Source organism: Tenrec ecaudatus, unplaced genomic scaffold (assembly GCF_050624435.1).
Source record: "Tenrec ecaudatus isolate mTenEca1 unplaced genomic scaffold, mTenEca1.hap1 Scaffold_521, whole genome shotgun sequence".
Taxonomy (NCBI): Eukaryota; Metazoa; Chordata; class Mammalia; order Afrosoricida; family Tenrecidae; genus Tenrec; species Tenrec ecaudatus.
Genome location: NW_027459435.1, coordinates 41,751 through 57,040, shown reverse-complemented (window position 1 = coordinate 57,040; position 15,290 = coordinate 41,751). Strand labels below are relative to the sequence as shown.

Sequence of the window (15,290 nt, the reverse complement as noted above, 5' to 3'; positions counted from 1 at the left end):
CCCATATGGTAAGTCACAACTGTCCGTTCACACACTTGGCCCAGGCCAAACTCCAGCACCTCTTCCTTTGTTTTGAAAGCTTTGTTACACTAACTCCAATGAAAGTTTTTCTTGTTGAAAATTTCTCATGATTAACGAGATCTGATGTCCACATATAAGATGTTCCACATTTAATTCATGCAAAGGGCTTTTTTCCTTTTGTCAAATCTCTGATGTGCTGTAAGGCATTGTGTCTGGCTGAAAGCTTTTCCACATTCATCACATATATGGGGTTTCTCTCCAGTATGAGTTCACTGATGAACAGTAAGAGAAGCCATCCAGATAAAGGCTTTTCCACATTCATGACATACATGGGGTTTCTCCCGAGTGTGAATTAGCTGATGAACAGTGAGAGAAATCTTCTGGATAAAGCCTTTGCCACATATATAGGGTTTTACTCCTGTGAATTTTTATATGAGTTTTGAGATTTCCTTTACGAATGAAGCTTTTGCCACATTCACTACATTTATGTGGTTTCTCTCCACTATGAGTTTGCTGATTAATAGTGAGAGCAGTCTTCTGGATAAAGCCTTTTCCACATTCACCACATACATGGGGGTTTTCTCCAGTATGAGTTCGCTGATGAACAGTAACTTTACTCTTTCTGATAAAAGCTTTTCCACATTGACTACACACATGGGGTTTCTCTCCAGTATGAGTTCGCTGATGAACAGTGAGAGCATGCTTCCGAATAAAGGCTTTTCCACATTCACCACATACATGGGGTTTCTCTCCAGTATGGGTTCACTGATGAATGGTGAGAACATTCTTCGTGAGAAAGGTTTTTCCACATTGACCACATACATAGGATTTCTCACCAGTATGAGTTCGCTGATAAACAGTAAATTTACTCTTCTGGCTAAAGCCTTTGCCATATTCACCACATACATGGGGTTTCTCTCCAGTATGAGTTCGCTGATGAACAGTGAGAAGAGTCTTCCTGATAAAGGCTTTTCCATATTCACCACATATGTGGGGTTTCTCTCCAGTATGAGTTTGCTGATGAGCAGTGAGATCACTCTTCCTAGTGAAGCCTTTCCCACATTCACTGCATACATAGGACATTCCTGCCACATGAGGTTCCTGATGTCCCTTGAGGTATGATACACTGTGAAAATTTTTCCCACATTGCAAGCATTTTCCTAGCTTTTGTCCTTCATGACTTTTTTGATAATGTTCATTGAGTTTGAACATTTTCTTGAATATTTGCCCACACTGACTGCATTCGTAGGTCTTATCTAGTATACCAATAATCTGGTGTTCATAGAACACAGAGTCTTCAATGAAGGTTGTTCCACATTTATCGCCTGTGTGTAGTTTCTCAATTTCATCAGACTCCTGATGCTGAATGCACTGTGACTTCATGAACCTGGGTGGTTCACACTCAGGGAATTTCATTTCAGTATTAAATTGCTCTTGTTCACTGTGGAGAAAAGTTTTCTCATCTTCTGTATTTTGTTGCTTCTGTTCTGATTTAATTCCAGAATGATTAAATCTGATTTTACATTTTTTTCATGTAATCCAAACATCTCATAAGTTTCCTTTGGAGGAAAATTATTTTTATGCTGAGAATATGTATTACATTTGTAGCACCATTCCATTCTGTCAATGCATCTTTCACATTGCAAGTGCTCAAGCAAATGATCATCATCTTTCTGGATTTCTATAAAAGAACACAACATTGACTCTTTTAAATATCTTGGTTTTCAATGGACCCCATAAAATACACATTGATATAAAGTAGATCTTTAGTGACAACCCTCTTTTATGACTATAAATAAAACACTATGCTTAATGTTTATTGCCCATTGGACGAAATACAATCATGTAAACAATTCAAATGGTAAAAATAGTTACTATAGAAATCAGGTTGGATATGAAAGTGATAAATGGACACAGGTTTGATATTTGCTTAAAGAGGTACATGAATACATACAACAAACATAACAGAAGGAAGACATGAGACCAATAGACCACAGGAGTGATATGACTTGCTAATTCCATTTGGTAGAGGTTAAATGTATTCATTTAATCAATCTTTACTGAAAGATAACTAAGTGCTAGATAAAGTTGGGAATGCGAAACATGGCGAATATTCTACTTGGGAGAAAACCATTTTTACAGGTATATATGAAAGGGATTATGGTACAGAAACACATTCCTTATGTTTGTGGAGCCTGTATTTTAGCTCACAGCACTCCTCTTACAGTGCTGTCCTGTGGTGGCGTGCAGGTTGCTGTGATGCCAGAAGCACTGCCACCCAGTGTTTCAAATACAAGCAGGACCACCCATGGTGCACAGGTCTTAGTGGATTCTCCAGAAATAGGGACTGGGAGGAAGATCTGGTGATCGACTTCTGGAACATGAACCCCTCAGGTTTAATGGCAATGAAATAACACTGAACAAGTACTAAATCCTCAAAGTACAGTCAACCATAATGATGTAGATGGAGGAAAAGCTTTGGGGACCTTCAGTGCTTGACATGGCATGACTGAAAATGAGAAAAAATAGCTGCTAATATCCTCTAGTAAATGGAAAATGGCATACATGCAATATTGTCATGAAAAATTGCAAGTTGTCAAAACAAAATGGAATGGTAAAAATTGATAGTGTATGCATTATTCAACTTTAATAGACTGGTACTGGCTATTTTTAATTAGATAATCAAGTGGTTTATAAGGCTGAGATCGACAAATTCAAGAAGATTGGCATCATATTCATTATCCAAAAGCACACTGCAATATCTTCCCTGATGTATAATTTTGTCAGTGGTAGGCTAATATTCATATGCCTGCAAGCAAGACCAGTTAGTACAAGTGTTATTCAGTTTTGTGCACCAATTAAAGCAAACATAGAAGCATTCACAAAGTTGGAGAAGAGTCCCAGTCACATACTCTTAGTTAAATATCATCGCCACACTATCCTTTCATTGTAGTGCCACCTTAATGATACCTCATACAAGCGCATGGCTAATTACTATCTGCCAGCAGCTTTAACGACAAGAGCAGACATGTTGTTGTTATTGTTCTCCCCGCTCAGGAGACAATTACTCCACTCCACCTACCCTCAGCACCGGTCTTAAGTTGCTCATCCAATTATTTCAGGGATCCCGAGGCTAAAGATCCTGCCTACCTTGTTAGGTAGCTAGGTGTCTGCCTGTGTTTGTGTGGGAGGCGGGGGAGCTGCATGCCCTGAGATTATATAAATTGGTGAAAGAATGCAAAGCCTTTTTATTTCTGCCCTTCAATTACACACCAGTCCTTTAGGACCCATCCAGTGGGCATTTAAGAGAGAAAGAGATAATTGATTCCTTAAGTGACAGCAACAAAGGGAACCTGATTGCTTTCAAAGCTAGGCATCTTTCAGCTGAGAAGCAAGAAGTCAGGCACCTGTAGCAGCTGTATACTAACATCTTCCTGGAGGGCAGTTGGGGGGAAATCTCTGTCTGGAGATTGCTCATTAGCAGTTCTAGCTTTGGGACTTGTGGGGGTTTTCTTCCAGCACTAGAACTGGTCTTCCAAGCCCTGTGGTCAGGAGTACAGATATAAGGCTGCTGCTCACACTTTCATCCAGGTTCTGTTTACCACCACAATAATGAAATTGAGGGGAGAAGGGATAAAGGAGAGCTGATATCAAGGAATTAAAGAAGAAAAAGTTTTCAAACTGTGGTAGCTATTGTACAGGACTGCTCCATGTAATTGAACTATGGGAAGTTATGATATCTATAAGAGCTCCCAATAAAATATTTAAAAATATATATTGAAATTTTCACATGAATTTTTCAGCCTGACATTGATCAACCAAACAATCATACACACTGATAAGTGTAAAATTTGGGGAAAGTAGCAGTAGTTGGAAAATGTGACCTTAGTAACAGAAATGACACACAGGTTCACTAATAACATTTTGAGACTAATGATGAATTCATAGCAAATTCCTTATTAAACACCAGAAATGGAAACTACACATATGGATTTTCCGGAATGGAACAAATGAAAATCAAATCAACCACATCTACAGAAAGAAATGGTGGAGAAGCTTATAAGTCAAAACACGCCCAGGGGTTAACTGTGGAACAGATCATAAATTGCTCAAATCCAAGTAGAAGCTAGCCAAAGTAGCTAGAGCACAGCTTAGAGACTATGTAAAGAATAAACATGAGGAATAAAAGTCTGACTGAAGACTAATGACAGAGACCAGATGAGATGTGGGATGAAATGAAAGGCAACTTACACATGGAAACCAAAAGGCTACTCAAGAGACAGAAAAGAAAAGAGAGCAATATTGAATGTACTATGCATTGTTTGAATAACAGCAATAAAACCTATTGGAATATACTGCAAAAATGTTCTTTAGAAGCAGCAACAGTCATCTTTCGTGTATTGGACCTGTTAAGAAGGGGTGGGCCTAAGGAAGGGACACTACATAGTAAGAAATATATAGCAGACATTGCTTAATTTAAAAAAAACATGCCCTTTCCACTTACAAAAATTATTGGAGGAACAGACAACTTAAAAAAATCTTACAGGTAGAAAAAAATGTAAGGTACAGTGCTAAAGTATACTTTAAGCTGATAATTTTCTTGCTAGGAAGATGATTTTAGATACCCGGAAACAACAGAAGTCATAAATATATTTCACCAAAAGGAGTAAAATATGGGGAAATATGTCTGTTAAAGAATTCCAACAGAGAAGGCAAATTGACCATCTCTCTAAGAAAACAGAAAGAACTGACATCACCTGCATGAAGAAAACTTTAAAGGAACAGGACACCAAATGAGAATATGGACACCAAATCTTTAGAGAAACTCCAAGGGGGGAAGCTAAGGAAGCACAAAGGAGACCCGTTTATGGTGGGAGCTCAAGATGCAAGATGGTGCTGCATACTGCAAATGGATATCCATTCTTACTCAGTAGGGGAGGAATGTGCTGTATTCAGAGGACAGTTACTAATTCAGAGTTCTCTGTTTGGAGAGAAGTGTGCAAGACAGATTTTCATAGTAAAGTGGAAACATAAAAGAAGGGAAAATTTCAGAATGTTAAAGAAAATTATGGAAGCAAACACACTTAGTGTAAAACAAGAAAATGGAAATCTAATCTCATAAGAGCTACAGGTGTACTTCCCTCAACATCTTGGACAAGTGAACTCTCACATACAAAGTAGCACACACTTTTATGCATTTTCTGACACCTTTCATAGATATGAGGCCTTCTCCCTGTTCAATCAACTACCCCAGCCAATTCCCCTTAAGGTGTTTTGACCATGCATCTGAGAAAATTCCACTATAGTTTGCTTCTAATACCAAACACAGTTCTCTTGTTCCAATTGAGAGAAAGCTTCTGGGGTGACAATTAGATAACCTGTTTAAGGGAAATTACAGAATCTTGGACACACCAAAATTAACGTAAAGTGTGTAAAGACTGCAGTTTTGTATTTCTAGAAAAATAATGTTCAAAGGAACAAAGTAAATAGCATTCTTTCAAGGGTAGAAGACCTAACCCACTAACCTAGGATGAGAAAATGCAATGAGAATCTACCTCTTTGAGAATACCACAAACACCGCAAAGTTTTTAACATATAAGACAGGAAAAGCCAGTGACGAGGTCAATGACTTGAGAATTCTCCTCACCAATGGAAACCAGGTTGTGATAGTTCTCCAACATCACATCCTGATATAGGGTTTTCTGAGCAGAGTTCAGGAGCTACAATTCCTTCCGGGTGAACTTTACAGCCACATCGTTGAATGTCAGTGGTTCCTGTAGTAAGAGGGGTCTACTTAATGAAGTATTTTCCATTTGAAGATTTAAAAAAAATATATCTTACAGTAAAAAAAGGAAAACAATAATAAAAACTATTGTGGTAGTTCATTCCATAATGCGTCATTAACTGAGGACTTGGTACAAAAATATTTTACCTTATTTCTACATTCACGACCATCAGCCGAGAAAACTAGCCCTAATTTTAGAAAGATCTCCAGTGTTCTGAGAAATAAATGTTTTCAAATACATTCTCCAGGTCAAATACAGTGCCCCCACAATAGCTAGCTCCACATTAAGGAGCAGGCTTAAAGGAGCTCCCATAGTAGAGGAATCATTTCTGTACCTGGCTACTTCACTATGCCTGAAGGTTATCTGTATATCTGAGCAATCAGGTTCTAGAGCCAGCCCAACATAAATGTAGCAAACACCTGGGGAGGGCACAGGGCCAGTTTGAAGTCAACTAACACTAGGTCAAGATGGTAACTCAGCATCTTGCTTGTTTAGAATTTTACCCGCTTATGATATGACCCATTAACTATGTACATGCTAACTGCATGACACGAACGCCTTATGGAAAGACCTGTAAGCTCCATTATATATACCCACTGGAAAATATATTCACTCTCTCAGGCCTGACATGGGAAGAGAGCCCCTGTGTCCAGCTGTCTGCTCTCTGTCTTTTAATATTTTCACAATTGCAATGTCACTCCTGAGGATCACTTTTGGAGTGTTGGGGACCCCAGTGCCTGAAAATAATGCACCCACTCTTAACATTAGAATTTTGAGTTCCAGTGACATTATCTGAATGTTCTAGAAATAGCTCAGCTTTATAATCACACAAGGTAGATAAAGACCTATTTGTTATTAAATGGCATTAGGATTTCTACCAGCATCACCATTATTAGAGGCTCGGTACCTTCAGTGGCAATAAGTACTGGGAACAGTGCAGATGGGGGAGGTCAAACATACCTCAACTCTCCAACACTTTTTGTCAACTCTAAAACAAGTCAATCCTTCCACACCACTCTGTCTCACTTCTGGGTTTGATAATCTGTTGCTGTGGTCACACAACACTCAATAGATCAAAGTGGTCTATTAATGAACAAGGTACAACTCGGGATCAGGAACAAGAAGCTATAAGTCAGAACCAAGATCAGAATGTTCATAGACATTATCTCCCTTACTGAGTGCAGAACAACTTTCTAAGCTCTTAAAGGCCACCTTAGGACAAGCTCCTCTTGACAACCTTAGGACAAATTCTCCTCAGCCACCTTTGGAGTGAATTATCTTAACTTTAATTGCAAGGTCCTCTTGAACTTGCCATCTTTCACCACATGCTCTCCAAGGCGCCCCCAGCCTAATTCTGCTGGGTGGATCTCTGGAGCCTTCCTAATCTTGCCTAGGCAGGGAAGATGCTGGGTTGGCCCAAGAAGCCAACATATTAAGAGGGAGAGAGAGAACTGCCTGCAGGCATGGTTTGAGAGGAGACAGTGAGGCATTATCCTGTCATCTGAGCTGTTGATTTGGGTTTATTAGCCCCTGCAGCCACACAGTTCAGAATGAACCCATGGATTAGGGATTTGCAGCTTCCAAAAAATTAATGTGGCATTTCCTTGAATGGCAACTATGAGCTGCCTGTGTGACCTGACTTGAGAGCTTCCTCCACTCTATGAGCCATTAGCTTGCTGTCTGACCTTCCAATTTGGGTTCCTCAGCCCCTGCAACCTATTAGCTGACGAGATTCAACAACTTCTCTTTGTGAGGCAGTGGACTGTGGTCTGACCTGATGATCTGGTTCATCAGCGTTTATAAACAAATCAATGAGGAAAAACCTACAGACTGATTCCTGACCTTTATATAGATCTGGAACTCACCAGCTTCCACATCTTGAAGAGTGATTTATTTACTTGATGACTTTTGAGTTTTGTGAGATGTTGCTGAGCAAATCATGGACCATCTTGAACCTCTACCACATAGGGATGGGTCTACTGCTGCTCCTGCAAAATGAACTGTACTATTCATGGGTCAAGAGCTGCACCAATGGAGACAATGACCAGGGCAGAAGGGACAGAGTGACAGAGCCAATGGTGTCAGGTCCAGAAAGGGCTTTTCAGCCAAGAAAGTGGGACAGGCAGGCAAGATCAAGAAGAGGATATCCAAAAGTAGTTGAGAGGACCATATAAAGATGGAACTAAGAAATGAGCCTATCTTTAGAAGGAAAAATGTCTGATAGGGGACAGGGAAAACAGGCCTTCCCTGAAGAAGAGCAAATGTGCCTACATGGTTCTTTAATATGAAAGTCAATGTGTAGCCTACTAATTCTGGTACCAAATTATACTCTGTTACTGAGTAAAACTTGTACCTGTGACTCTGGACTGTAATTAGTCCATGGCCACTGCAAAAAAAAAAAAAAAAAGAATCAGCTGAGTAGGAGAGGAGTGTGGCAAAGATACTGGTGTCAGACTGGAAAACCATTGGAGGGTACAGGTCTGTCTAAGCTCTGCCTCATATGAATCAGAGCTGATGTTGACAGTTAATTCTCTCTCCTGCATCTCTAGTTAGAGGAGGTGAGATGCTGTCTCATTTTTAAACCACTAATGCAACAAGACCCATTTTAGATGCATTGATGAGAATGCTGCTGTGTGGGAGAGTATTTAACATATCACCTTCAGAAATAAGCATTAAAGAAAGTTACTCAAACAAAAATCCCATGGACTACTGAACTCTCCTAAAGAAGTGATTTTATTTCTCCTTAAAAACCATGTATAGCATATAATTTGAAAGATATGCTGGCCATAGAATAATAAATTATGAGCTGGAAGATAATGTTATCCAAAGAATCCTCAGTGCTATATTATATTCAATGTCAATAGTTTATTGTTAATCCTATGATCAATATATTCCTAATCTTCTCCAGCCAAATGTTGAAATCAGAGTAAAAGTTTAGCTCTAAGTTCTACTATTTCAAATTTCTGCTTTTCCAATGAACTGAATCAGTATTATACAGGCTCCTACAATTCCAGTAGAAAATACAGAAAAGGATAAAACACATCAGAAGCACCTGAGCCTTGGCCATTTTCTTTGGTCCTTAGGACACTACAGGCAACTGGGATGCTCTGTCTTATCTGGATCAGCTCTAATGATGCTCACAAATTTCAATCTCTCGTGAGGAAATCCCAAAAGTAATAATACAAGGCACTCTTCCTCCTTCCTCTAAGCTGCTGGTGATGCACCATCGGCAGGCTGATGGGAGAATACAGTGTAACACATAACCAATAGGTCCAGGTGCTGTTACTGTTCTTTCCTTCTTCTAAACACCCAAAGTCCCCAATACTGTTAACGGTGCCCTTATTGAGTAATGGGAAACATGCTTATACCATGAGCAATAAAATCTAAAACTCATAATGTTCACACATGTGAATAAAAGATTATTTTATAACAAATAGAGATTGGGCAATCAAATATAAATATAAAAAAATAAACAAAGAGTTGGATCCCTACCCCACAGCATACAAACTACCAATTCCTTACTGTGTGACTCTCAAAGAGAATGACAAATCAATGAACCTTTAAGATGATTATGTTAATTAAAGCATCTGGAAACATTTTACATGGGATATATAAAGAGCTATTATAAACTAAAGATTATTTTATAGGAGAACTATAAATTGTAAAATAACTTTAGAAACACTTTTAAACTCACCATCAAGTAGAGTTAGACATATAAGCTGCAGATAGGACACAGGAGAACTGCTGTACAGAGCTTCCAAGATTCTAAAGCCATGACAGGATGCTAATGGGTGTGTACCTCTGACCTTGAGGATAGAAGTCCAACACTTAACACATGTCAAAAACAAGGCTCCATAATAAACATTTATATGACATTTATTAGATTGAAATTTATATCTATACATATATAAATTACATATAAATGTAAATGAAGAAGTATATATCCCCCAATAATGAGTGCACTTTTGAATCCCAATATAGATAATGTTTTTAATATACCATTATTTGTAGTACCTAATGCAGTTAGATCAGTGGTTCTCCACCTATGGGTTGAGACCCTTTTAGGGGTTGAAGGACCCTTTCACAGGGGTTGCCTGATTCATAACAGTAGTAAACTTACTGTCATGAAGTAGCAACAAAAGTAGTTTTATGGTTGGAGCTTCACCACAACATGAGGAACTGCATTAAAGGGTCGCAGCATTAGGAAGGTTGAGAATCACTGAGTCAGACAGGTGGTCTATACAAGTACACAGTCTAGCTATGCCCCCTTAACTTCCTCCAAATTATTTACCTGGGTTTGTCGCCTGCCAATGTGAACGAGGAAAAGTTGTCCCTCATAGTGGTTACTGTCAGGCTGCTAATTGCAAGGTCAGCAATTGGAAACCACCAATTTCTCCTCGAAAGCATGAGTGACATGGCTTTTTACTCCGTTATAAAGTTACAGTCTTGGAAACCCACTGGGGCTGTCATATAAGACAATCGGGCAGCTTGGCCAACAATACATTGGTACCGTTGTGCCTTGTGGTTATGTAAATAAACTGTCTGAAACCTAACCTACAGATTAGTTACTTTGGAATTCATGTTACAACTAATTGAGTTATTTCAGAGACAGAAATTGGGATCTCACTACCAACAAAAAAGAAGAACCAGGGGGACTTCCAGCAAGATGGCGAAGGAGTAACAAACACCAGAGGAACTCCACAGAATTCAAGCTAGGAGAGTTACTTAGAGATAACTGAACACTGCTGGAATGCAGGAGGAGCATCATAAAGACAAGTAGGCACAGACCCATGGGGTTTTGAGGGGCTGGGGGCTTTTGGTTTACTTCAGTGGAGGCCGGCTGGGGCTTGACCTTTGCCCCGCCACTGTCTCTGCCAGAGCCAGGACCATTTGGAGCCTGTAGGGCTGCTTGGTCTCAACACAGCCACAGTTTGCCACCACCTGCCTTGGGGCAGGCACTAGACCTTTGCATCTCCTCTCTGTCACCCTATCAGTCTTGGAGGGCTGTGCAGCAGCCTTTTCTCAACACAGCCACAGCTTGCTGCTACCACCTCCGAACAAGGATTAAACCCTTGCAGCTCCTCTGGCCTGGATAAGGGCTCAGCTACATTGTTGCTTTCTATCCATCTCTTCACTATATTCCCCCTCCCCCGCCCCTCATGGGCACATTTGGCTTGCTTTTTAACTTTTTTTTCTCCTCTTTTCCTCTTTCTTGGTCTCTCACACTCTACTGCTAACCTCCAGACCACTCCCTTAGCTTAGGGCATTTACACCTGAGCCACACGCAGCTAGGTGAGCTCCACCCTGTGTAGTTAGCAGGCTGGAAAAATCCCTGCTGGCCCCCAACAGGGGATACTCTGCTCAACTTCTGACTGGGGAACTCCTTCCAGCCTTTGTGCCTGTGGGGCATAAGGCAGCTCGGCCAACACTCCTCAACAAAAGTTACTGCAGGAGCCTCTGCCCAACCTCTGCAACACCAAAGCAGGCAACCCTTCTGGGTCACTCCCCCGAGAGGGAAGCCACAGGAGGACAAAGTGGTAGGTTAATTCCATAGTGAAATAAGCTATAGGCAGTTCAAAGTCTCCCAGAGAGAGCCAGTGTTCTTCGACTCCCTGGAAAATGGCACCTGGCTCATCTAAAACAATGCAACACAAGCAGCCATCAGCCCCAAAAACCTCAACAAAAAAAGGAGAGGAACAAAAGGCAAAGCCAGAAGATGTCCTGAACATAATGCATGCATAGAGGAAGCAGACATTGAGCTGCCACAGAAAGAAATTTTCAGAATGTTACTTGGAGTCAGGGGATATGAGGGAAACAATACAGAAAAATGATGAAATGATAGAAAAGGTAAAAACCATAAATCAAAGAGAAATACAGGAGCTTAGGGAGGAGATAACAAAAACCAGTAGCACACTCATGGACCTCGACAAGCAACTGGAAGAATCAGAGGCCCGCATCAGTGACTTGGAGGACAGCCAAGCAGACTTCAACAAACGAGAACAAAAATCTAATAAGATCATCAGAGAAGCTGAAGAAAACTTAAGAACTAAGTCTGATGCTATGAAGCGGTACATCATTAGAATTATTGGCTTACTGGAGGAAGACACAACAAAGAAGTCATCTGCAACAGTAGTGAGAGAATTCTTGGAGGAAAGCTTCCCCAGCTTAGTGAATTAAAACAAGGCAACCATTCAGGAAGCTGAAAGAATCCCAGCAAGACTGGATCCCAAGAAGAAGTCATCAAGGCACATAATAGTTAAATTATCCAACTTTGAGGAAAAGGAGAAAATCATGAGAGCAGCTAGGGGAAAACAAGCAATCATATATAAAGGTTCCCAAATAAGAATATGATCAGACCTATCAGCAGAAACTATGAAGAAGAGAGAGTGGAGTAACATTTTCAAAAAATTGAAGGAAAACAATGCAAACCCAAGAATACGCTACCAAGCCAAATTATCAATCAAGATAGATGGAGAAGAGTCATTACATTGCACGCTCATCTCGATAATATGATCACTGAAGACAGATTTGTGCATAAGCAAATGTGGTGAAGAAAGTTGATGGTGCTCAGCTATCAAAAGATATAGCATCTGGGATCTTAATGGCTTGAAGGTAAAAAAGCGGCCATCTAGCTCAGAAGCAACAAAGCCCACATGGAAGAAGCATACCAGCCTGTGCAATCACAAGGTATCAAGGGATCAGGTATCAGGCATCATCAGAACAAAAAATCTTACCATAGTGAATCAGCGGGGGAGTGTGGAGTGGAGACCCAAAGCCCATTTGTAGGCCACTGGACATTCCCTTACAGAAGGGTCTTGGGGAGGCGATGAAACAGTCAGGGTGTGATGTAGCAACGATGAAAAATACAACTTTGATCAAGTTTCTGGGTGCTTCCTTCCCCCCTCCAACTGTCATGGTCTGAATCCTGACTTGCAGGTCTGACTAGACCAGGGGATGTACACTGGTGCAGATGGGAACTGAAAATGCAGGGAAGCCATGGCAGATAATCCCCTCAGGACTGGTGGTGTGAGTGGTGATATTTGAAGGGCACAGTGAGGTTGGGTTGGAAAAGTGGAACCTATTTCAAGAATCTACATGTGACCTCCTCCCTGGGGGACATACAACAGAAAAATGGGACACAGAAATATATGACAAAATAACAATTTATAAATTATCAAGGGTTCATGAGGGAGGAGGGAGTGAGGAGGGAGAAGAAAAATTGAGGACCTGAAGCCAGGGGCTTGGGTGGAGAGCAAATGTTTTGAGAATGATGAGGGCAACGAATGTAAAAATGTGCTTTACACAATTGATATATGTATGGATTGTATTAGGAGTTGTATGAGTCCCTAATAAAATGACTTTAAAAAAAAAAAAGAACCAGGAGTAGGGGCCTTTAGATCCCAGATTCTTTCACAGAAATTCTTCAATCCAGCAGACAGGCAGCTGTGACACAAGAGTGGACATGAAGGGAAGAAGCAGCAACAGAGACATGGTGGCAGCAGAACCAAGAGCCTGAGACAGAGCAGTGGCATTCCCAGACCACAGAACAAGAGAGCTAAGTGCCTTTGGGCAGGAGGTTAGAGGTGAAATAGGGGTACATTTGAGTTCTTATCTGGGGAACTAGATTTGCCAACCCACATAGAGCTAAGTGTGTCTGGTACAAGGCTAAGGTGCAGAGAGAGAATTTATCCGCAGAACTAAGAGAACTTTGTAATTTTTGTACATTTAGGACAGAAGCCAGGGGGTTGTAGGGCCTGACCTCACCTGCAGGTACGGCTGTCAAGATGCTGTCCCAGAGAACTGTACCTTGAGGCACTGATGATGCTAAATTGTGTGTTAGGGTGGAAAAGTGACTTCTTTGTCAAACATAATTTGAGGAGAGCATTTATTGAACTTTAAGAGACAACAAAAGATACGCACACACATCATATGGATAAGGGAGGCCATTAGCAGTTCAAATGCAACTGAGGATTCAGAGTCGGGACCCTAGATAAATAGGACACAGAACAAAAGGCCATGTCACAGATCATGATTGGTGGCAAAGCAATACATCAGATACAGGTGGGACTGCAGCAGCAGGAATGGGACCATAATTGGGACATGCACATTATTAGATAGAAAGACTTAAAAGATTGGTCCAGGGCCTTCAAACTGAGGCAATCAAGGCCAGACTCATAACAATGGCCCCTGTGCTGTCCTCGCTTAGGTGAGCTCCATCAAGGATACATCTAGGCAGGCCCTTGGAGGGGGATGGATGGAGAGGAGTGCAGGCAATCTATTTTGTAAGGCATTTTCCGCAAGGGTAAGATGATCTACATTCTTGGCTAATTATCAAAAGGAATTCAATGGAGGCTTAATCAAACTGGGGAGGCAGCAAATGGACAGAGTTGTCACTGTCATCAGCAATGCAAACCTTAAACCCAACTCAGTGCCACAGAGTGGATTCTGGTTACAGTGACCCTTTAAAGGGAGGTGGAATGGCCCCTTGTGGATTTCGGAGACTATAACTCTTACCAAGATTGGAAACCTTGTTTTTCTCCTCAGGGGTGACTTGTAATTCTGAACTGCTGACCTTGCAGTTAGCAGTCCAATCTGTAACCACTATGCCACCCGCCTTTTGCAAATTGGAGTGCTCACAATTTAAGTTCTAATACAATTATACATGGTTACATTATCAGCAAATTCTATCATTCCGGGAGATGCGCAAATTGCTCGGACCCCGACCAATGGGGCAGCCTGGGTTCTTGTACACTGGTGTTTCCTGGGTTCAGACCCCAGAAAGCTCAGATCCCTCCTGCTTCCCCTCAAACTCCTCTGCCCAGTGCTGACCCCAGGAACCCCAGGGATGCTCACCCTGCTTGGAGTCAGGTGAATGGATTTGGTTCACGACCCAGTCAGAAGTTGAAGTCCTTCCTTGTCATGCTTCAATGTGCAAGACACTAGTACCAGATTTCTAGCTCCCTAGACTGGACTGTATTTCTCTGTGGCAAATCTTTGTTCTGAAACAGAAGAGGAGGCAATGTTGAAAAAGGCATATCACTTTCTTGGCCTGTACTTCTTGCGCTAAATAGTGACCACCCCCACCACCTGGGATCAAAATCCTGCTCAAAGCTGAGGGTTTGCATCAAACAAGGGTCCACTCTATCTTTGCAGAGCAATTTTACTAATTTCCCAAATATCATGATCAACTTTGGATCCACAAAGTGGAAGTACTTAAGGCCTCAAATTTCTCAAGCTCCATTGAAGGTAAATATCTTCTTTTCACCAGCAATCTAACTGAAGAACGGAATATTTTATGAAGAATGTTCTTTAAAAGCCCATAACGGAACCTCAGACCAAAACCCTTGACATATCTGGTGAAAGTGATCAAGCTGAATCACGCTCATATCTGCCACTCCAACTCAGGCTGAGCTTCTCATTAAGTAAAACCTACTCCAATCCCCTTGCATCCTGGGTATTCTTTACAATATCTATTGTGTGAAG

At 41.0% G+C, this 15,290-nt stretch overlaps 1 long non-coding RNA gene across 1 annotated transcript; it reads right to left on the bottom strand.

Annotated features, from left to right (window-relative positions):
• Positions 1–612: 612 nt before the first annotated feature.
• LOC142436642 (uncharacterized) lies at positions 613–14,795 on the bottom strand. Its single transcript, XR_012782051.1, has 4 exons — positions 14,661–14,795; positions 9,502–9,613; positions 5,669–5,795; positions 613–1,702 (listed from the first exon to the last, which is right to left on the bottom strand). It is a non-coding gene; the product is annotated as an uncharacterized LOC142436642 (long non-coding RNA).
• Between the last annotated feature and the right edge of the window lie 495 nt (positions 14,796–15,290).